Source organism: Onychostoma macrolepis, chromosome 18 (genome assembly GCF_012432095.1).
Source record: "Onychostoma macrolepis isolate SWU-2019 chromosome 18, ASM1243209v1, whole genome shotgun sequence".
NCBI classification, from domain to species: Eukaryota; Metazoa; Chordata; class Actinopteri; order Cypriniformes; family Cyprinidae; genus Onychostoma; species Onychostoma macrolepis.
This window is the reverse complement of record NC_081172.1, coordinates 7,266,611-7,287,929: the sequence shown is the minus strand read 5'-3', so window position 1 is coordinate 7,287,929 and position 21,319 is coordinate 7,266,611. Positions and strand designations below refer to the sequence as shown.

General features: G+C 41.4%; 1 protein-coding gene across 3 annotated transcripts in view; it reads left to right on the top strand.

Moving 5' to 3' along the window:
* Positions 1 to 21,319, top strand: part of tspan9a (tetraspanin 9a) — a 190,253-nt gene that overhangs the window by 64,489 nt on the left and 104,445 nt on the right. The window contains exons 3-4 of one of the 3 annotated variants that reach the window (XM_058751014.1): positions 3,818 to 3,885; positions 14,619 to 14,682. The exons of 1 other annotated variant lie outside the window; for it this stretch is intronic. The gene's annotated coding sequence lies outside the window, so the exon portion shown is untranslated. The remainder of the gene's footprint in view (positions 1 to 3,817; positions 3,886 to 14,618; positions 14,683 to 21,319) is intronic. One more of the 3 variants, XM_058751013.1, reaches the window with a different exon arrangement.

Sequence of the window (21,319 nt, the reverse complement as noted above, 5' to 3'; positions counted from 1 at the left end):
AATTGAATTTTTAAATTAATTCATAAAAACATGGTTGTCAAAAGGAATATTATCAACCCAGTAAAAGCTGCATGTACTACATCCTAACCAAGGTATTTATTTAAAACTGTATTCACACATGCATAAATCTCTTATATGTAAAAACATATAAAGGAAAGTCTCTCCATCATAACCAGCAATGAACTACTTTTAATGAACAATTAATGTTTATTCTAACATTGACAAAGTCTCTCATTTAACCTTGGTATGATTCATGAAATTGTTCATGAGCATATAGTCTAGAGCACTTTATAGAAATGAAAACTAGTGATGCTCAGCCGCTAATGAGACTGAAATTACAAATTAATGTCATCAGTGTTTCTAAATCATGACATCTTCGGATCAGAGCACATTGATGAGACTTAATCCTAGGTTTAATTATCAATTATCACGTTATTTCTGCATGCACAGGGTTCTGCGTGACTTCCGTACACTGTTTGTCATCACACGTTAGGGGATTTTACACAGGAGGAATGTTTTCATTGTTACTGTAACCACTTTTTGGCATGTTCACACTGCAGGAACTGGGATTGATTGTAGTTATGGGGGGACTAAATTAACTCCTACTTCAGAGTAGGGTCTAATCCAGCACAGTAAGAACTATTAGTGACGTAAGTGTATGTTGATTAGCCAAAAACATGCCGTTTGAAACACTGTCACCTGCAGTTTTTAAAAAGCCGTACATACTTCACAAACTAACTGCGCAAACATTTAAAACCGAGATAGATGGACTGATGCCAAAGTCCAGGCACTTTTCCATCCTCCAGTTGTTGACATTGTTGAATGACACGCTTAAATGACATTGCTGTCGGCTGGCTTGCGTCAGTTCAGAGTTCCTACTGGCAGTGCAACCAGGAAAATGGCCTTAGGGGAAAATATAGTTCTCGGGGGACTGTCCTTTTGGGTAGTTCCTATAACTACCTGCTGTGAAAGCCCCTATATATGCTGCAGTGCTATTTACCAATGTTGGTTAATCAAAGCAATAAACTACAGGGAGAGAAACACTTTGATGGCATAGTGAACAATAGGGACGATTTTAGAATTCTATGATTAAGGGCTACAGTGTCTTTGGCACCTCTTGGGATTTATTTTGTAGCTTTTCAGCTTTTCCATCAAATCTCTAAATTGCACGTTTGATCTTTAAGCAATAATTGGTTCTATTTTGACAGTTAGACGTTTATTGATGTGAGGCTTAAAGAAAAGAGAGAAAGAGAAAGAAAATGGCAATGGTGCAACAAAAAGATATGAAAAGAGAGCTCTTATAAAACCAACAGAGCTAAAAAGAGGGATAGACAGAGAAACAAAGAGGACATTTGTATTGTTTTAGGCAGGCATTTCTGAAGCTCTCTCTAAGTGCAGCTAAGAGCCATGATCAGTGGACGTTTATGGGAATGGCTTAAGGTGAAATGAGCAGTAATGGCATCTCCTTGTCGATGTGCCCTCTGTGAGAGTATCAGACCAGAACAGAGTTGAGACAGCCTGTTTACTGAGTCCTGAGCACAGCACTGGAAAATGTACCTGCATGGGAAGCTGAAGCCTCTGCAGTAACCTTCCCAGCATGCCGATCATTGAACAAGACTGCTCACATCTCTGCTGTCCTGGTGATCTGAATGTGAAGAATCTTTAGGCACCTAATGACATGTTCTGTCAGTCTATATAGATTTTGAATCTTCTGTATATCTGTCTATTGTTCTGTTGCTCTGTCTGTCATTATATCATTCTCTCTGATGATAGGTTGTTCTGTCATTGTTCCATTGTTTCTGTCAGTCGTCCTGTAGCATTCTGATCAATTTATAGTTTGTGCATTCTATTTTTTCTATATTTCTAATGTTCTGTTGTTCTATCGTTGTCATTCCGACTTTCTAATATTCTATTGTTCTGTCATTCTGTCCTATCATTCTATCTATAGTTTGAGCGCTCTGTCTTTGTCGTTCTGATGTTCCATCATTCTGTCATTGTTCATTTGCTTGTCAATTGTTCTGCTGTTGTATCTATTGATCATTCTTTCGGTCGTTCTGTCATTTCTGCTTTTTAATCATTTGGCCGAACGGTAGATAGAGTGATGGAATGATCAAAAGAAAGGTAGAATGTTTAATAGACAGAAAGAGAATGACTGACAGGTAGAATGACATAACGACAGGGCACCCAATCTATAGATAGATATAGAATGATCATTCTATCTTTTATCAGTTGTGCATTCTGTTCTTCTAACATTCTGTCATTCTATCAATTTGTCATTGTAACTCTATCTATATCTGTTGTTTGATAATTTTATCGTTCTGTGTGTTCTATCTGTTCTATTTTTTTTTTCTCATACCATTCTATCTATTGATTGTTCTGTGTCTACCTGTCATTCTATTCTGTCTTGCGTTGTCGTTCTATCTATCGTTCTATCTGATGAACAGATGCGGCGAGAGGCTTTGTCGACATCAGCTGTGGAGATGTCAGGGTGTGGGTGAAGACTTCACTTGGAACCGTGTGAAGTTGGAGGAAGGGAGAGAAAGAGCAGAATGGAGATAGGCACGTCGGTCCGCCGTGAGCTGCTTTTGTCTGCTGCTGATCTGCGTCAAAGAGGATTAGCTATGTTATGACATTAAAGTTGAAACGACGTTATCATCTGTAGCTGACAGGCAGGATTTGCTCCCTAATCGGACTACTAATGCACAGGGAGGTGAGACATCATTGCACTGTGATTGGAGGAGGATTTTTTATTTTTTTTATTTGTTCTATTTATATTCGAAGACCTGCTTTTTTTATTGACTTAATCCACTCTACGGCCGACGGCCTCGAAATGTAGACATTTCTATTGCTCTGATCTCAAAGACCTATTGTGAAGAAACAACAATTATCACATCCAGGAAATGGAAAGGGTAATTGTCCTCCTCCAGCTTTTTTATTCAACAGTAAAATTAGAATTTAAATAGATCTACAGTACCGAGGGGAAAAAAAACAGCATTTTTGCATCAGCAAATACTTGAAGCAGTTTCTTTACTAAATCTCGCTCTGAAGTTCTTTTCACCTCAGGGTTTGCGACATTTAAACAGATGTCCTTTCTTCTCACCTTTTGGAATTTCTCCGGTGTGCCGCTGCTGCCTGGCCTGCTGCTGATAAATAGTCTTATATTTTTATAACTAATGTTTTTATGGCGGTAGACCACACAGAGGGCAAAGCAGCACCTTTAAAATTTATCTAGCCTCAAATGGTGAAGGATCCAGCGAATGTAGAGAGCAGTACCTCACGGATATATCATTATACAGGCATGGGGGCCCACTGTAAATCACACACACACACCATAACCTTGACGTCTTTGTAAAGGCAATAAAGCTCTGGCTGTTTGTTTGTAGATGGGTGGGGGGGTTGGCGGTTGATTTTGGTGCTTCACGTATCCCTGCAAGTGTATATAAGTTAGTGGGCAGGGGTTTCTATTTTATCAGGATGTGAATAGATGCTTGTCAGGTCTTCTCATGGCTGCAGTGGTGTGATCCACATGAATTGAAAAGTGTTTTTGGGAGGCCCAAGGACAGTACACTCAGAAAAAGGTACAAAAGATGTCACTGGGTTGTAACCTTTTCAAAAGGTGCATCTTTGTACTTTATTTATCTGCAAACGGTGCACATTAGGACCTTGAAGACACATAATATCTCTAGTGTACTACCTTGAAAGAGTACTGTCCCATTAACAGATTTTGTACTCTTTTTCCCTGAGCGTATTGTTGTCTACCGATATTGTCACAAACCAATAATACACTGACACTAAGGTTTGTTTATTTTTACAACAGATGAGTCTCCAGTGCACTTTGTTGAAGAGTTACACCGTGTCCTGACTACACGCGACACGCGATAAAAGGTATCTTTTCCATGTTAAAGGGGTGGTTGATTGCGAATTTGACTTTTTTAACATTAGTTAGTGTGTAATGTTGCTGTTTGAGCATAAACAATATCTGCAAAGTTGCGGCACTGAAAGTTCAATGCAAATGGAAATATCTTTTAAAATTCTGGCATTTTAATGCCTACAAAAACGTTACGTCACAAACCCAGATAAACAATAAAATGTTCCATTTATACACTTATTTTCACACAGCTATGACAAGTGTTAAACATGGACGTGCGTATGGTTGATGTACTGTATTAAAGCTTTAATCAGGATAAAACCATATATTAAAAGCTAACAGAAGCAGTAGCACTTACAAATAACAGCATATCTAAAAGTATGAGACAACAACAAACAAAAAACATACCATTAAAAGACGTGCTTGCACAGGTTCTGCGCGATCCTCTTCACTAATATCCTCTGCGTCTCAATCGGGCTCAAATTGATAAGCAATATTGACGACGCCATTGTTTACAATACAACCGGAGCACATGTCACTGAGCTGAGGGGCGGGACGTTTAGATGAGCACTAGAGGCGGTATAGCCAATCACAACACACTGGACCAGCTAACCAATCTAAGCCCATTGCGTATTTCTGAGGGAGGGGCTTCATAAAACCAGGAAATAATCAGCGCGTTGTAACAATTTAAACTTATCTTACTTTAAGTCTTATAGTTACCAAAGGATTATTTTTTGGGTAATCTTGTTTTAAAACAATTTACCAACCATCAAGTCAATAAAGCATGTGCCAACTCTCAGGGATTCAATGCATGTATTAATAAACATATAAACTTCAAACAAACATTGCTCAACCTTACAGCACAATGAACAGCACATTGGAAGGTAAATAGGTAAGTCCCAAAAGGCCAACTCTGATATGAGTCCGTGAGTCCTATAAAGGCACAAATATCCAAAAACCCTCCACACCAACAAAACAGTCCAAAAAAGCAATAATCCCAGCAAAAAGGAAGTAGTAAAAGGTGACAACAAACTCGATCCGTCTCACCCACGTTACCTTCTCAAAGATTCCTAGATCCCACCTGCAATGCTCCAGGAAAAAGGGAACGATCCAAGACAGAGAAAACGTTCTTGTTCACTGAAAAATAGGCCTCAGCCCCCCCAATTCAGGTAATCCTCTGGTCTATGGCCAGATATATGATAGATCCATGGCACTGGCACTCGTGAGAGCAAGGCATTTCCCAGCACCTTTATTTGCCAGCTTCCTAAAGCATGCCCCCCTTCCCAACCATGTGCCGTTACCTTAAAACAAAATGGCCGCCAGTTCCTACTTCCTTAAATAGTGGCCTTTTGGAATAAGAGTCCCTCATATTCCCACTCAAAACAGTATACAAATATAAACAGTGTAACGGGTGGAAGAATCACACGACAAGGTGAGGTCAATAAATGGGTGAAGGGTGCGTTTATTTTGCAGTGCAATCGTGTGAGATGTCGTCGTGCTCCAGGATCTACTTCCTCCATTCTTCCACGTGAGTGAGGGCTTGGTGTCTGTGCAGTGATTGTGCCTCGGGGCTGGCCGGTCAGACGCTGCTCTCTGTCAGAGATGGAGAGGAAGGTTGGCGATTCTACAACTGGAGTCATATCTCACCAGTCTGTGCCTGTTGGCGGCTTTTGTATCTGTCTCCTAATTGGGTTCAGGTGTGGTCGGCCAGCCTGCGTTGATGGCGTGCAGGTGATCCTCCTCCGTTTCCAGGGCGACGCTGATGAGGTCTCGGGACACGCTTCTGGAACGCCTCGGCTTCGGTGGGGCCCCAGGGGATCTTTTTGGGATTTACCCCGCCAATCCCAAAAAGGCACGCACCTGGGTTTTGGAGGTGGGCCGTGGGGCAGAGAGGATAGCTGCCACCTTCTTCTCCTGGGGTCTAATGACATTTGACATTTCCGGGGATTGGCGGTCAGTCCTCCGCAGCCGCTCCAGGTGGTCCTCCCAGGTCTTCGAATGGACGACGACATCATCCAGGTAGGCCGCGGCGTAGGACTGGTGGGGCCTCAGCAGGATGTCCATCATCCACTGGAAGGTGGCTGGGGCCCCATGCAGGCCGAAGGGGAGAACCCGATACTGCCAGTGGCCACTGGGGGTGGAGAAGGCGGTCTTGGGTTTGGCTTCATCCGTTAGTGGTACTTGCCAGTAGCCCTTAGTGAGGTCCAGCGTCGAGATATAGCGGGCTCTCCCCAGCCGATCCAGCAGCTCATCCACCCGCGGCATGGGATAGCCGTCGAACTCGGAGACTTCGTTTAGGCGGCGGAAGTTGTTGCAAAAGCGGAGGGTGCCATCTGGTTTCGGGACCATGACAATGGGGCTGGACCATGGGCTGCGCGAGGGCTCTATTACCCCTAACTTCAACATCTCCTGCACTTCCTCTTCGATGGCGTGTCGCCGAGCCTCCGGCACTCGGTAGGGCCACTGCCGAATGATGATTCCGGGTGGTGTGCGTACGTCATGTTGGAGGACGTGGGTCCGCCTGGGGAGAACACGTCGGAGAATTGACCGACCAGGTGTTGTAGCTCGTTCTTCTGGGTAGCCGATAGGTGGGGGTTTGACGTCTACAACCACGGGATTGGAGGTGGCCAGGGTGGCCAACTGTGTCCTAGTCCCGACCCATCGCTTGAGGAGGTTGATATGGTATAGTTGCTCTTCCTTCCTTTTTCCGGGTTGGCGCACTCGGTAGGTGACGGGTCCCGCTCTCTCGGTCACCGTATAGGGCCCTTGCCACTTTGCGAGGAACTTACATGCCGCCGTCGGGACTAGGACCAAGACGAGGTCTCCAGGCTGGAACTCCCGTGGTTGGGCTGCATAGTGGCGTTGTTGGGCCTGTTGGGCTTTTGTGAGGTGCTCCCGGACCATTGGTATGACCCTGTAAATCCGTTCCCTCATCTCGCGGACGTGCTCGATGGTGGACCGATGGGCGGCCGGCTGTTGTTCCCACGCTTCCTTGGTGATATCGAGTAGTCCACGGGGTTGGCGTCCGAACAGGAGCTCAAATGGGGTGAAGCCGGTGGATGCTTGGAGCACTTCACGGATCCCAAAAGAGAATATATGGCAGCATCCGGTCCCAGTCGCGCTTGTCCTCCGCGGCCACCCGACGGAGCATCCGCTTCAAGGTCTGGTTGAAGCGCTCGACCAGCCCATCGGTCTGCGGATGGTACACGGAGGTGCGGAGCTGTTTCACCTGCAGGAGGCGACAGAGGTCTGCCATGGTCCGGGACATGAACGGGGTGCCTTGGTCGGTCAATATCTCCACGGGGATGCCAACTCGACTACAGAGCAGGAAGAGCTCTTGGGCAATGACCTTCGAGGTTGCTTTCCGCAGTGGGATGGCTTTGGGGTAGCGAGTGGCGTAGTCCACTATCACCAGTATGTGCTCGTGGCCCCGGGCGGACTTCGGCAGCGGCCCAACCAGATCCATGCCTATTCGCTCGAAGGGCACCTCAATGATGGGTAACGGAATCAGCGGGCTGGGGGGCGGGGTGCTGGGCGAGGTCCGCTGGCACGTGGGGCAGGCGCGGCAGAACCGCTTCACGTCAGCATCCAGGCCGGGCCAGTGGAAACGATCTCGGATCCTCTGGATAGTGTTGTGGGCTCCCAGGTGGCCGGCCATCGGATGGGAGTGGGCGAGCTCCATTATCGTTTCCGTTTTTGACAGCAGCTGTTTTTCCTCCCCCCTCCGCGAAGCGACACAGTAAAGCAGGCCATTTTGAACGATGAAGTGGGGGACCGGGTGTGGAGGTGGCTGGACTTCTTTCCCTTCAGTCACCCTCACTTGTGTCCAGCAGTGTTTCAGCCGTTCGTCCCCGAGTTGTTCCTTGGCAAAAGCCCCACCTCCCTTAACCTGTTGAAACACATCGTAAAAGAGGTTAGTGGCTGGGGAGGGGGACTCACCGTCTCTGGGGCTGTCTGAGGCCAGCAGGGCGGGGCGTCGTCGGGGGCATCGGCTGTACCTCCGGGTTCGGCAGTTCCCGACCGGGCTGGCAGGTTGGGTGGCGACGGCGAGCAGGCGGTCAAAGCCTGGCCAGTTTCTCCCCAGGAGCACAGGGATGGGGAGGTCCTTCATGAGTCCCACTTCAACGGGCCAGGAGCCTGAGGCGGCGGTGATGGTGACTCGTCGAGCGGGGACCTGGCGAGTATCGCCGTGTACGCAGGTGATCGGGAGAACGGTCCTTGACCCCGGCCGTGGGGAAACCACCGTCGACTGGACCAGGCTGACCGCACTGCCTGAGTCCAGGAGAGCCCGTTAGGGGCGTCCGTTTACCTCCACCTCTACATTCGGCGCTGCCAGGGGGGGCTCGTGGTGTACGATGCAACCTGCCAGCCAGGCCCGGCGTGGTGCGGTGGGAGGCTCCGTGGGCATCGGCTCGTCCTGGGGGTCGGGAGCCACCGGCCTGCTCACTGGTCGTGAGGTACCCTCGCGACGTTGGGCCGCCTAATAATTCCTCCATGGCTGGGGAGGAGACGCCACCTGCATGCAAAACAGAACGAGAGAACAATGAGTTAGTGGGAAAAAAAAAAAACGGTGCTTATCGGTGAGTCTTCCGGAGTTATGCCCGCATTCTCCACCAGTGTAACGGGTGGAAGAATCACACGACAAGGTGAGGTCAATAAATGCCCCAAAGGGTGCGTTTATTTTGCAGTGCAATCGTGCCGTAGTGCTCGTGTGAGATGTCGTCATGCTCCAGGATCTGCTTCCTCCGTTCTTCCACATGAGTGAGGGCTTGGTGTCTGTGCGGTGATTGTGCCTCGGGGCTGGCCGGTCAGACACTGCTCTCTGTCAGAGATGGAGAGGAAGGTTAGCGATTCTACAACTGGAGTCATATCTCACCAGTCTGTGCCTGTTGGCGGCTTTTGTATCTGTCTCCTAATTGGGTTCAGGTGTGGCCGGCCAGCCCGCGTTGATGGCGTGCAGGTGATCCTCCTCCGTTTCCAGGGCGACGCTGATGAGGTCTCGGGACACGCGTCACAATAACCATAACAAAAATATAAACAAACAATTATCACCACATTATTAACACCATTTTAAATTATTTGAACATCTGAAATGGACACTATTTCTCTGTTTTGTGGCCGTGTCACAGAGTCCCCCCCTGTCAGCGGCTATTCAGGGAGGTTTCCCCAGAAAGATTTTAAATTAACAATGTTCACTGTTTCTTCTTTATCATTTGGATGAATCCATTTGACTCGGTAATTGACTGGCCCCAGCTTACTCTTCACCCTGGCTGGCCCTAACCAACGTGGAGCTAATTTAGAAGAGTAATATTCAGAAGCTTTGGAAACCAGATGGGCCCTCACCCAGACCAGGTCGTCCACCTGAAAGTGCACCTCTCTTCTATGGGTATTATAATACCTGGCTTGTCTAAGTTGTGCCTTTCTTATAGATTTTTAACAACTTCAGCCAGCTTATGTTGTCTTTCTGCTATTGAATAAGAAGTTTGAGAAGGGTTTGGTGCATAATAGATCAATCTCTCTAGAGGTCCTTGCAGAGGTCTTCCCAAAGTGAGCTCTGCCGGTGTCCTATTGGTAGTTTCATGCTTGGCATTATTTAATGCAAATCAGAACTCTGCCAGCCACTTATCCCATTCTCTGTGATTCTCCCCCACATAAGAAGCCATCATGGTTTTTAGGGTCCTATTAACCCTTTCAGTAAGGTTGGTCTGAGGGTGATAACTGGTGGTTAATTTTTGAGTCACACCCCAATTCTTACACAAATCAACCAAGAGCTGGCTGAGGAACTGTGGGCCTCGATCTGAAAGGAGGTACCTGGGCACTCCCCATCGATTGAAGATTTCATCCTTCAAGATTTGACAGATGCGAGGTGTTTTACTGTCTTTTAAGGGAAAAAGTTCCACCCATTTCGTAAAGTAGTCTACCACCACCAGAAGAAAAATATTGCTCTTCTTACTTCTCTTCTTACCTATAAGGTCAATGCCAAACATATAACCTGGCTCATTTACTTCAGTTGATTGAAGAAAACCTGAAGGTTTTGTATTGGAAGGTTTGTATTGCTGACACACAATACATTCTTTAACGTGTTTCCACACATCCTTCCTAACTTCAGGCCACCATGCCACCTCCAAGATTTTCAATAGGGTCTTCATCCTCCCAAGATGAGCTCCCAAAGGATTATTGTGAAAGTAATCGAGGAAAGTGAGGACAAGTGACTTGGGCACTACCAACTGGTATTTTCCACCACCAGCATATGGCATAACTCGAAATAACACGCCCTGCTGCATTTCCCATCTTATCCGATCACTTAATTCACCCTTCATACCTACTTTGGCCATCGATTCCTTTACATACTCATCTTGCTCTTGAGATGCTGCTATCTCAGCCAGTGAGGTGGGCAACTCAAAGTTCCAAAGGGCAGTCCTTTTGGCTACACACACTGCCACAATTGCTTGATCCTGACTGGATCTTGACAGGGCATCAGGTATTAATGTATTAATATACATATAAACTTCAAACAAACCTTACAGCACAATGAACAGCACATTGGAAGGTAAATAGGTAAATTGAGTCCCAAAAGGCCAACTCTGATAGTAGCACGTGAGTCCTATAAAGGCACAAATATCCAAAAACCCTCCATCATAGTGCACACCAACAAAACAGTCCAAAAAAGCAATAATCCCAGCAAAAAGGAAGTAGTAAAAGGTGACAAACTCGATCCGTCTCACCCACGTTATCTTCTCAAAGATTCCTAGATCCCACCTGCAATGCTCCAGGAAAAAGGGAACGATCCAAGATAGAGAAAACGTTCTTGTTCACTGAAAAATAGGCCTCAGCCCCCCCAATTCAGGTAATCATCTGGTCTATGGCCAGATATATGATAGATCCATGGCACTGGCACTTGTGAGAGCAAGACATTTCCCAGCACCTTTATTTGCCAGCTTCCTAAAGCATGCCCCCCTTCCCAACCATGTGCCGTTACCTTAAAACAAAATGGCCGCCAGTTCCTACTTCCTTAAATGGTGGCCTTTTGGAATAAGAGTACCTCATATTCCCACTCAAAACAGTATACAAATATAAATAACCATAACAAAAATATAAACAAACAATTATCACCACATTATTAACACCATTTTAATTAATTTGATCATCTGAAATGGACACTATTTCTCTGTTTTGTGGCCGTGTCACAGCGTTTAGAGGAGAAGGGACAGAGTGGTGTGGAATAAAGGTAAATTATGTGAAAAATAATGCATTTTTAAAAATGAAGCATTAACACATGTTAGACTGCACCCCCTAAAACACAATCAAGCCTAGAAAAAAAAACGGTCAACCACCCCTTTAATCAGAGTTTTTGTCCTAACTAGCCGCGACAAGCGAAATTTCTAATTTAGAAACGGTTTCTATTTCCGCGACGTCGCGGCTGGAACAACATACAAAGTATATGACAGTAGATAATCTCAGGTGATTAAGTACTTTATTCAAAGTTAAACGTGTCCAATATAAGTTTAAATATCATATTGCGTGACCTTATAGCCGTACTGAAAGCAACAATAGATATAGTTTACCTCAGATCTTGAAAACAAATATGTATGTTAAAACCGTGACTCACTGCGAACCAACAAGTGTATTCCATGACAACGATGTTATCAGTAACTCAGTATGTACATTTAATGATGTTAAAAAGGTTTAATATTTATGAATTAGATTATAAACGAATCCATTTCGTTGCGAGAGCAGTGCGTTTCCAGAGAGAGCCCGCCCACACACGCTTCTGATTGGCTGTGATATTTGATTGATTCTGTCACGTCGCGTCTGGTGTGGACACCCAAATTGCTTGTCGCTGGAATCTTGTCGCGTCGCATGATCAGACTCAGTAATTTCTAGTAAAGGAATGATACCATGAAGTTCCACCCATAAACCTGATCCTCTGGGAAAAAAATCAATCCAGGGTTCTTGGAAATATGTGACCCTGTCTACTTTCTGCAAAACCTGAAATAAGTTGTTCTGTTGGTACATTTTGCTGTACTTTTCAAATGATGTGTCCACAAAAAGCACTATAAGCTATATAATTTTATTCCATTGCGTATTCATGTCTATTAAATAGCGCGTGTCTGGCAGTAAATAGCATGTTTAATTTTCTCTGAAACGGATAATTGTGACTGTGGCCACTTTTTATTATGTTGCTTGTTTGTATCAGGGAAGTTCAGAAATGAAATGTCCAGTGAGCGGCTTTTTATATGCTACTTGTTGAATTATATAAAATATACCACCTCTGAGCCAAATAATATTCAAATTAGCTGCTTTGTACTTAATTCAGTTTCTTTTTTTTTATAGACCCTCTATCTGACCCTTGAGTTTTAGAAAATGTACTATATTTATTTGTCACATGAAGTTAACAATGTCACCCACCAGGCTTAGTAACTGTATAGTTTAATCTGGAGGATTGGGAGGTTATAAAACTACAATTTAAAAGTGCCACGCTGGGTTACTGCAGGGCTATAAAGACGTTCCTCTGATTTAGACTTACCACAGATTTGGGCCTCTGTGCCACATTTTAACAACAAAGTTTGTTGCTTTTAAAACACCTAGTCCTGCAATTAGTATGCTGTTTGCGTCTGGCTAACTTTTGACTGGACTAAAGACCGTGATGCGAGCTTAAAAAGATATGCTTAAAGCATTTAAAGTAAAGAACAAAATTGATTTTTCTTGAGTCATTTAGCCAGGCTGCAACACTAACAGCCTTCCATTAAGTGACTATGCCCTCTGACTGCAGGCATTGAAGTGCCATTTGGCACACAATTAAATAAATGAAAGTTTGTGTCAACACAGCATTTGATTTATAAACAAGCATCACTCATTCTGATCATGAAACCATTTGGGCTTTGATTAATTTGAATGCACAGGTTGCTATTACTGAGCAAACAAGCTGTGTGGATTTTGTGTGTAGGCGAGGGTGGGGTAAGATGTGTCCATATGTAAGTTGTGCCGGTCCATTAAGCCAGCGAACATGCAGAATCTCTGTCACATGGCCATAAATATAGAAAATAATTTACATAATTTGCAGTTGTCTGACTCAGAGAGAAAGCATTTTTTGTGTAGTTTTTTTTTTTTTTTTTTACATGTCAGAGTAAATTATATCTCTCTAGGTCTACATTTAAAAATGAAATATAAATATGATTTTTCATTATTTATTTTTGCAAGCATGCATGTGTGTTTCTGGATCAGTGGTTTCACACCTAAACTTTTGGCTTGCCCTTTTGTAATAGCCTTGGTGGTCCCTGTTATTCTTTTTAGAGAGTGAGGATTGTGTCCACAGGGCTTTGTCAAGGCCATCACAGTTCACTCACACACTCATCCACCCTCTCGAGGACCTATTAACCCACCACTGATCCTGGAAAGACTTTGTGCTCCCATTCGATTTAAAACTCTAGCTTTTAACCTGCACTGGAGTATGCCATTACTTACACATTTCATTATTTCAGAGTGTCCATTAGTTTAAAGGCGTCACTCATTAAACACTCCTTTTTTTGTGGTTTTAATAAGCGAGTTTTAAATGGCTGCTTCACTCACCTGCAGCCTAATCACTCTTTGAGTGATCTAAGATGATTAATCCACATGAACTGGAGCGAGGACATTGTTTCATTACACGGCAATCTCGCAAATAGCATTATGTCAAGTGTGATATTTTTTTCTTTGAATCAGTTTTTCCGAAGACAGCCACACAGGTTGTCCCAGGTGGTGCGTCTGCGAGTGGGAGATTATGTGATTCTGATGTAATAATACTGAAGTCTTAATAATGGGATACAGGTGTGCATGTGTGAGCGGTGTGGTGACTGTTTATTAGTTGTGGCTTTCCTGCAATGTTCCCCCGTGAATGGTGGCTGGACTGATAACATTGTTACTTTTTTAGTTTGCACAGAGAGAAAGACCACAGCAAGTGCAACAGGTACTCAAAAGCAGACATGCATGTAAATGCAAAAAGAAAGTTGCAGCAAAATGACAGTTTCTATTTTAAACTCTAGTGAGCTGTCTGCGTAGGCATTGAAAGGCATCATACACAGAAGTTAGGAAGCAAATTTATGCTGTCTTCTAAGATGCCTTGTTTTGGCCAAATGTATGTATTGCAACAAGCTAATTGGAAAATTCATCCAAGATGATAAGCACTTCAAGACCAAAAGTATCATTAAGAAATAGTTCCACCAAAATTGTAAGTTTCACTTAGTATTTTATTTTATTTTATAATTTTGTGCTTATTTTAGTATGCTCTGTCTTGCTGCTATCTGCACCATATGGTTCAAAAGTAAAGCTTATCACAGAATTATGTAGCTCTAACTATATAAAAATATTATGATATAAAAATTGAAATGTTTTCTGATCTATGTTCTAAAAGTGTGGTGAATTAACAGTGAAAATAAAAATCCTGTCAGTTAATTATAGCTATTAATAAATGTATTTAACTTTAAATTGAACCTGGTTTGAATTACAGTTACATTTGCAAAAATCCTGTCAGTTAACTTAATTAGCTGTTAATGAAGAGGCCTAAGTACATTTTAGCTATAAATTGAACTTGGTTTGAATTACAATTACATTTGTAATGTGACATTAATGAGCCTCGGTTGTCATTTGCATCTCATAACCCTTAGATCTACCTGTGCACACTATAATCAATCTATGCAAAATCATCTCAAAATCATTAAGCAGAGCTCCAGCTGATCTTCCCTTCATTGCTTTTTTAAACTTTTTTTTATAGGAGCAGCTGATTGAATTGAGACGTGTGAAGAACTCTGTACGTTCACTGAAGACTCCTTTGACAGGTAATTTAAAGACTCTGCTGTTTATATTTTCTTTCGTAATAAGCTATATTATTCAAGTTTTAGCCCTTACTGGGATCTCTGCAGACCTGACATTGCAGTTTCCGTCCTCAATTCCTTGGCTCTCATCCCACCTCTTCTCTGGAGTCTTAACTTCCCCTCCCTGTGCATGAGGGGTGAAGTCAGGTTAACGCATGAGGTGATCTGGAGATGGATGAATCTGCCGCCGTTTGTTGGCTTTCATTTTTGCCGCTGCGGTGGAACGATCTGATCTTTCATCACTCTCTTTCTTTCCATGTTCCTCTCCTCCACCGCTATTTCCAGCTCTCCGTCAACACAACACAGATGCTCATGCTCGGTGTGTGTGTGTGTGTGTGTGTGTTTTTTTTTTTTAAAGAGGAGCCTGTTTGTTGGTGTATGTGCTTTTTGCGTTTGTCTTGCAAGGTCACTGACAGAACAGATTAAAAGCGTGTTGTTCCTCAGGGAAAGAACAAAAAAAAAAACAGAATAACCGTCTGTCTGTCAAAAGGATTGACTCCCTTGTCATACACAGGTATTCTCTCCAGCAGTTCCTGTTCTCTTTCGGTGCATGAATCATAGGCTGTGTTATTTTGGGTAATTCGTACCTTGGAGGTGTCATGCCCTCTGTTTAAAAGGTAATGTGTTTTGTTATAAAATCATGAACACATGCAGAGTCTGAGAAACTAAAAATATAGGTAAAAAACATAACTTGATGACTTATTAATTTGATGTTATTTGTAAACAAAACCAAAATTCAATTGGCTTTGGCTAGGTCAGATGAAGTTATATATTTTTGATCAGTTATGTAAGAAGAAAAGAGAAATTCTAAATAATTTTAGATTATTAGGTATATTGCATTGATGCTTTTATAATTGTTTTTTAAGAAATTATACTGTATTGATTAAATAATATTAGCTGTAATTATTATACATGTAAAAATTAGCATTGTACATACTGTATATATTATTAAATCTCTGGGACTCCAAAAATAGTTAAATTCAACTGAATACCTTGTAAATATAAATACATAAAATGCAAATTAATATAAAATATTGCACAGATCACTGGAATGCTTGACTCTGATTGGTCAGTTGTGATACACAGCGATTAAATTATTCTAAAATAATGACCTTCATCCAGGGCAGTCTGACCAATGGCGGACCAACCTACTTAAAACAGTTGTTATATATGCAAGTGGCACAGATTACAAACATCACCTTTAAAGAGGCATTATTTCTGTTGCATCAGTCCTCGGTGCAGGAAAACATTGCATATGATTTGCATGTTAATGATGTGTTTGTACACTGGACGGTGGTTCTTCAGAGAAAAGCAGATGATTAATAACTGAAAACCTCAGTACTGTTACATATGGAGGATTTGTAGAATACAAGACGCAAGTTCGCTGTTTATTTTTCCACTTCTTTGGCTCTTGTATTTATGATTATATTTAAATATACTGTTACCAAATAATTTGTGCATTCATCATACCACTTGTGCCAAATTTACCTGTCTGCCATTTGCTAAATATTTAAAAAATCAAAGAAATGACATACTTTAAGCTGTAAGTTACTTCAGTTGTAAAATAATATGTGGCCATCTTAGAGTGTCAGATGTAACCTCATAAAATGATAGAATTGCATGGCCCTTATGTAAAGGTTCAGTTTGATTCAATACACTGTAAAAAGTGATAAGTTGACTTAACTTAAAAAAATTGAGGAAACCTGTTGCCTTAAAATTATTAAGTAAATAATAATAGTAAAAGAAAAGTTAAGTGAACTTGACAATTCACTTCAATAATTTTTTAAATTATTATTTACTTAATAATTTTAAGGCAACGTGTTTCCTCATTTTTTTTAAGTTGTCAACTTATCACTTTTTACAGTGTCTATTATGGTTATATTTTGCTTTAATAGCATATCAGAACATAACTGTCAAGTATTTACCTCTCTTAAGGTACGTATAGGATGCATTACACTTTGGTTTATTCGAGGAAGTGGAAAACACAAAGATGAAGCAGAAACATCAAACAGGTATGGAATAAAATCAGAAGATGTTCACCTCGCTGAAAAGGGCTTTGGTTTTGAAGTAGCGCACATTAAGGGAAGCATGTAAAGGCTTGATGTGGGACAAAAATCTCATGTCCAGTCACTGCAAACTGTCATTTCATATCTCCTCAGATGAATCAGAGCCCTTTTGCTTTGAGAATCAGTTTTAAATCAGTCATTACTGCTTTACCTCAAGTGAACCCGGAGAGAGACACTCGCTCTTTCCCTCAGTATTTTGTATGGATAAAGCTATGAGGAATTAAATTAAAATCGAATGGGATTTCAAGAGGCTGAATGCTTGTGGAAATGATTTATGCCCCATTGTACTGCCACTTCTTTGAGATGTCTTCATGCCTGAGTCTTCTTCTGCTTTGAGGTTGCAAGTATGCATTCTTTCGGTTAGTGTTTTACGTTTGTCTAGAAAAGGTCAGCATCATTTTTCCACCTTGCGTAAGGTGTAGAGACATTGCTAAATGGACGGTTCACAAAGCATTACGCCCACCTCCCTGTTTTTGTTCTCCTGTTAGATGACAGGTCTGTGGGGTCATCTGAGACCACTGTGCTTGCTTTCACATCGTGTTGTAGCCTATTGTTGAGAACGAACTCTTCTGTGGCACCTGTGCCAATAAACAAATCAATGTTATTTACGAGTAAAGCTAAACAAGTAAAGACTCTTTTCACAGGCTGCGATGAAAAAAACAGTTAATGCTGCTGTGAGGGTGTTTCTAATACAGCAGCTGTGGTAGTGACAGTAAATTTGACATTTTGTCTTCTGACTGCCATTATTAATCTCTCACTATTTTTTCCTCTTTTTGAAAGTCGTAAAAAAACCACCATGGAGTTTTTCTTTTGCTATTTTTGCAAATGGGAATGCAAAAAATATATTTGATGGTGTCTCTGTTCACCGCTGTAGAATTTTACCCAACTATGTTGACTAATGAAAATCCCATTATTGGTCCATTATTTGTTATTATGGATTCCAAACACATTCTTTTAAGACAAATGTAGAAATTTTGCCATAGTGTTGTGAAAAACTACGATATTTAAGTTATTTTCTGAGAATCTTCCCTTTGTCATCTCATTCATGTTTTTGCAAATTCACAACCGGCGCACCATTTGACATGACGATTTTGAATGACGTCAGATGATGTTGGCTCTCTTGCGTCTTGAGAACTATCGTGCTATTTGATTATTTTCGATTATAAACATGGTCAAGATGAATGTAGCAGGTGCTGTAGCGGTGCATCACGTTATCAGTTTTTGAGCTGTTTTCTGAATTGGCTCTTGTGTGTTTGTGGAAGCTTGTGTGTTATTGCTTTGAGTTATTGCTTTTCTATCTCTGAAGATTTGTCTGCATCTACATCATTTGCATAAAAAATATCTGATTGGATGAGACAGTCAAATATGTGAAGGTTTGAGAAATTGCGGTAGCTCAAACATTCTGGTCTGCTAATTGATGTCTGCTGAGTGTTTTTGAACTCACCTTTCAGATTTGCACATGAAGCGCTTTGATGTATTGGGCAGTGCAGCAATTCATCAAAATCATTTGGCGCTCCTTCAAAACATTTGTAGCTGGCTGGATTTTGTTCATGGGGTCACTAGTTGATGAGCCCTGATTTGGGCATTTATTAGTCTGGATGTGTCGTTCATTGGCATGATGTTTCTTGTTAGATTTCTTCTGTCAGTTTTGATTTCAGACAGGATGAGGACTTACTTGTTTTTGCCAAGACAAAACAAACCATTTAAATTGATCAATTCAGTTCTTTAGTATTTTAATTTGAAAGAACAACTGACCTTTTGTATGAAGATCACAGGGTCAGAGTCATAAATTCTGCAACATAAATCTTTATGATCATGGATTAAATGAGGTTTTAAATCCCTGAATTTCATTGTGGTCTCAGTCTATGGACTCTGACTACTGTATCTCACCCACAAAGGGAAAGCAATGGGAATCAGCCTCAGTTTCCTTCTGCGCATACTTAATATTTTTATACAAGATCTCCACATTAATGGTTTATTTGTTTCAACTTGATTAATTCACCTGTTATTGAGTGTCACATTGTGTTTCTTTAATCATTTAAATGAATTGATTGAAGTCTGGTAATTAAACCTTTTATTAAGGTGTTTGAGATGAAAAGGCTCAGTTCAGGCCTGCTCAGAAATGACGTCAGTAATGTCAAGTGATCAAAACCCCCTAGTGCAATTATGAAAAGCGGTATATCAACATATACATGTTCTGAGTGGTCAGCTATGACTCTTTTATACCTCCCATTATAGGATTTCAATTCCCTGCCACCTCCTTTTTAACGAGCTTAATTTGCTCTTAATAGACTTAATTAGCTTTGGAACATGGCCGGGCCAGACCCAGCAGGATAATTATGACGTGGATGGTTGGTGGTACAATGGAGCGGATGTGCAGGATTGAGCCCCGCTGGCCCAGTGGTGGAGGAGATGGAAGAACGAAAGCACTATATTGTCAGAATTAACTTACTGCTGTACCTATGTTATTTTTCTCTCTCTATCCACCACTCTCTGTGTTCTCCTTGATTCCATCTCATTGGCAACATAGAGAGCCATTGGCCATGTCCAGAGTCATCACCGTCTAAATGTCCTGATAGATTCAAAGTGATGCACCATCCATCAGAAAGTGTATTAAATTGCTCCTGCCAAGACGGACTTGACTAAGGCGATAGACGCACTCTAACTTTAGTGGTTTCTCTAGGACATTTTCTGTCCAAAGACTACCTGCCTATAGAAGGGATGAGGCCAAGCACGCCCCTGCAATCTTTTTGAGCCAAGCCAAAGAAATGTATGTGTATATGCATATGCACTTGCAGAATATAAAAATTGTTAAATTACATTTTTGTAGTGAAAAAAAAAAAAAAAAAAATAAATGAATAAATAAATATATATATGCAGTAGATGACTATTTACACATAGGATTGAATTTTTGTTAAAATAACTATTTATATATATATATATATATATATATATATATATATATATATATATATATATATATATATATATATATATATATATATATATATATATATATATATATAATAAAGAAATTACTACACACTCGAGCTGATTTATCCATCTAGTACTCGAGTAGTCAAAATTACCAAAATGCTCATCATTGCTTCTACCAACCACAGGATTTTAAATTATCAACAGATTTTAGATTTTCCATTTCATGTTCATGTCGCCAGAGACATTCATAATGTTCAATTTTTGTGTGCTTGATTTTCATTCAGAGCAGGCATCAAGCGCAAACTTGAAATCCATGTAGCATTTCGAGCAGCGGTGAGAACGTTCAGAGCGAGTGATTGATGACTTCCACGCTGTGTAAAATGATACAGCCACCCCCCACCACCACCACCTCACCATCATACCTGTGATATTGCATTGCAAATTGTCTCTGCATTGGTAATGGGGTGAATATAGCCATAAATCCCAGATTCGTCTTACCTCGTAGCATGTTTCTCACAGCAGTGTGGAGAACATGGGGATCAGTCTTTAACATGTTGTCATTAACTTTCAAGAACATTTTTATTTTTTGCATTGTAGCACAGATTAAAATGCAAATTAAATTCAGTGTTGAGTTCTGTTTCCAGTCATGAATGTGTGCCTACGCAATCATTGTCATCAAGGAGAGATTTAGTCATATGCCCTCCGTCTGTTCACTATCTGAGGGACAGGTGTTTTTGATCAGCATAGATGATTTTGAGCAGTTCATTGATCGTTTATACCTTCTTTGATGCTTTCCTGTGCTCTGTGATAATTTACCCCAAATAATAATAATAATAAAAGTTTAAAAAGCATGTTTTAGGAAGTTTTAAGATTTTTTTTTATTTTGACACATTTTCATGACAGTTATACTATATGCTATATGGGTCATTCCGTGTCAACTCAACCAGAGGCCCCAGGCTCAATTTTTTTTGATTTTGCTAATATGTTTCTGAAGAAAGATAAACATGTATAGTGATGAAAGCCAAAATATCATTGAATATTTACTGAGTAATCCACGATTTTGTAGAGGGGGGTCAAAATGGCAATTTTCACCTGAGATTCAGAGCCAAATTACAGGAGGTTAAAAATGACTTCAGAAAAATGGCAGCATCATTATGTTACTTTTACACAGAGATTGGTAGGTCTATTAGTAAAATCTGTTGACTTTAGCTGTCTTTGTTGCATTATGTGCCAATGGTGACCATTCAAAAATGGGGAAAGAGCACTTTTCAAGTTTTTTTTCTCCAAAGTTGGCAGGTCTATAACTCAAAAAGTATTAGAGATATCTTAATGCCCTTTTAGATATTGGGTCTTAACAAACTTCCCTTTTGACATCTTCATTTTTAAGGCCCTGTATGGTTCAGTTCCAGAGATAATGGAATTTCAATATGGCTCCATCAGTAAATCGTTAAATTGTACACATTTTCAGTGGTCAAAAACAAAATGTGGGTCACTTTGAACAAAATGACACATCTTTTCTTTTAACCTCTTAACTGTCACCGTCCACCCTGTGGGACGCCTACGTTTACTTCACTATTTTACAATTAAATCCTGCTCTA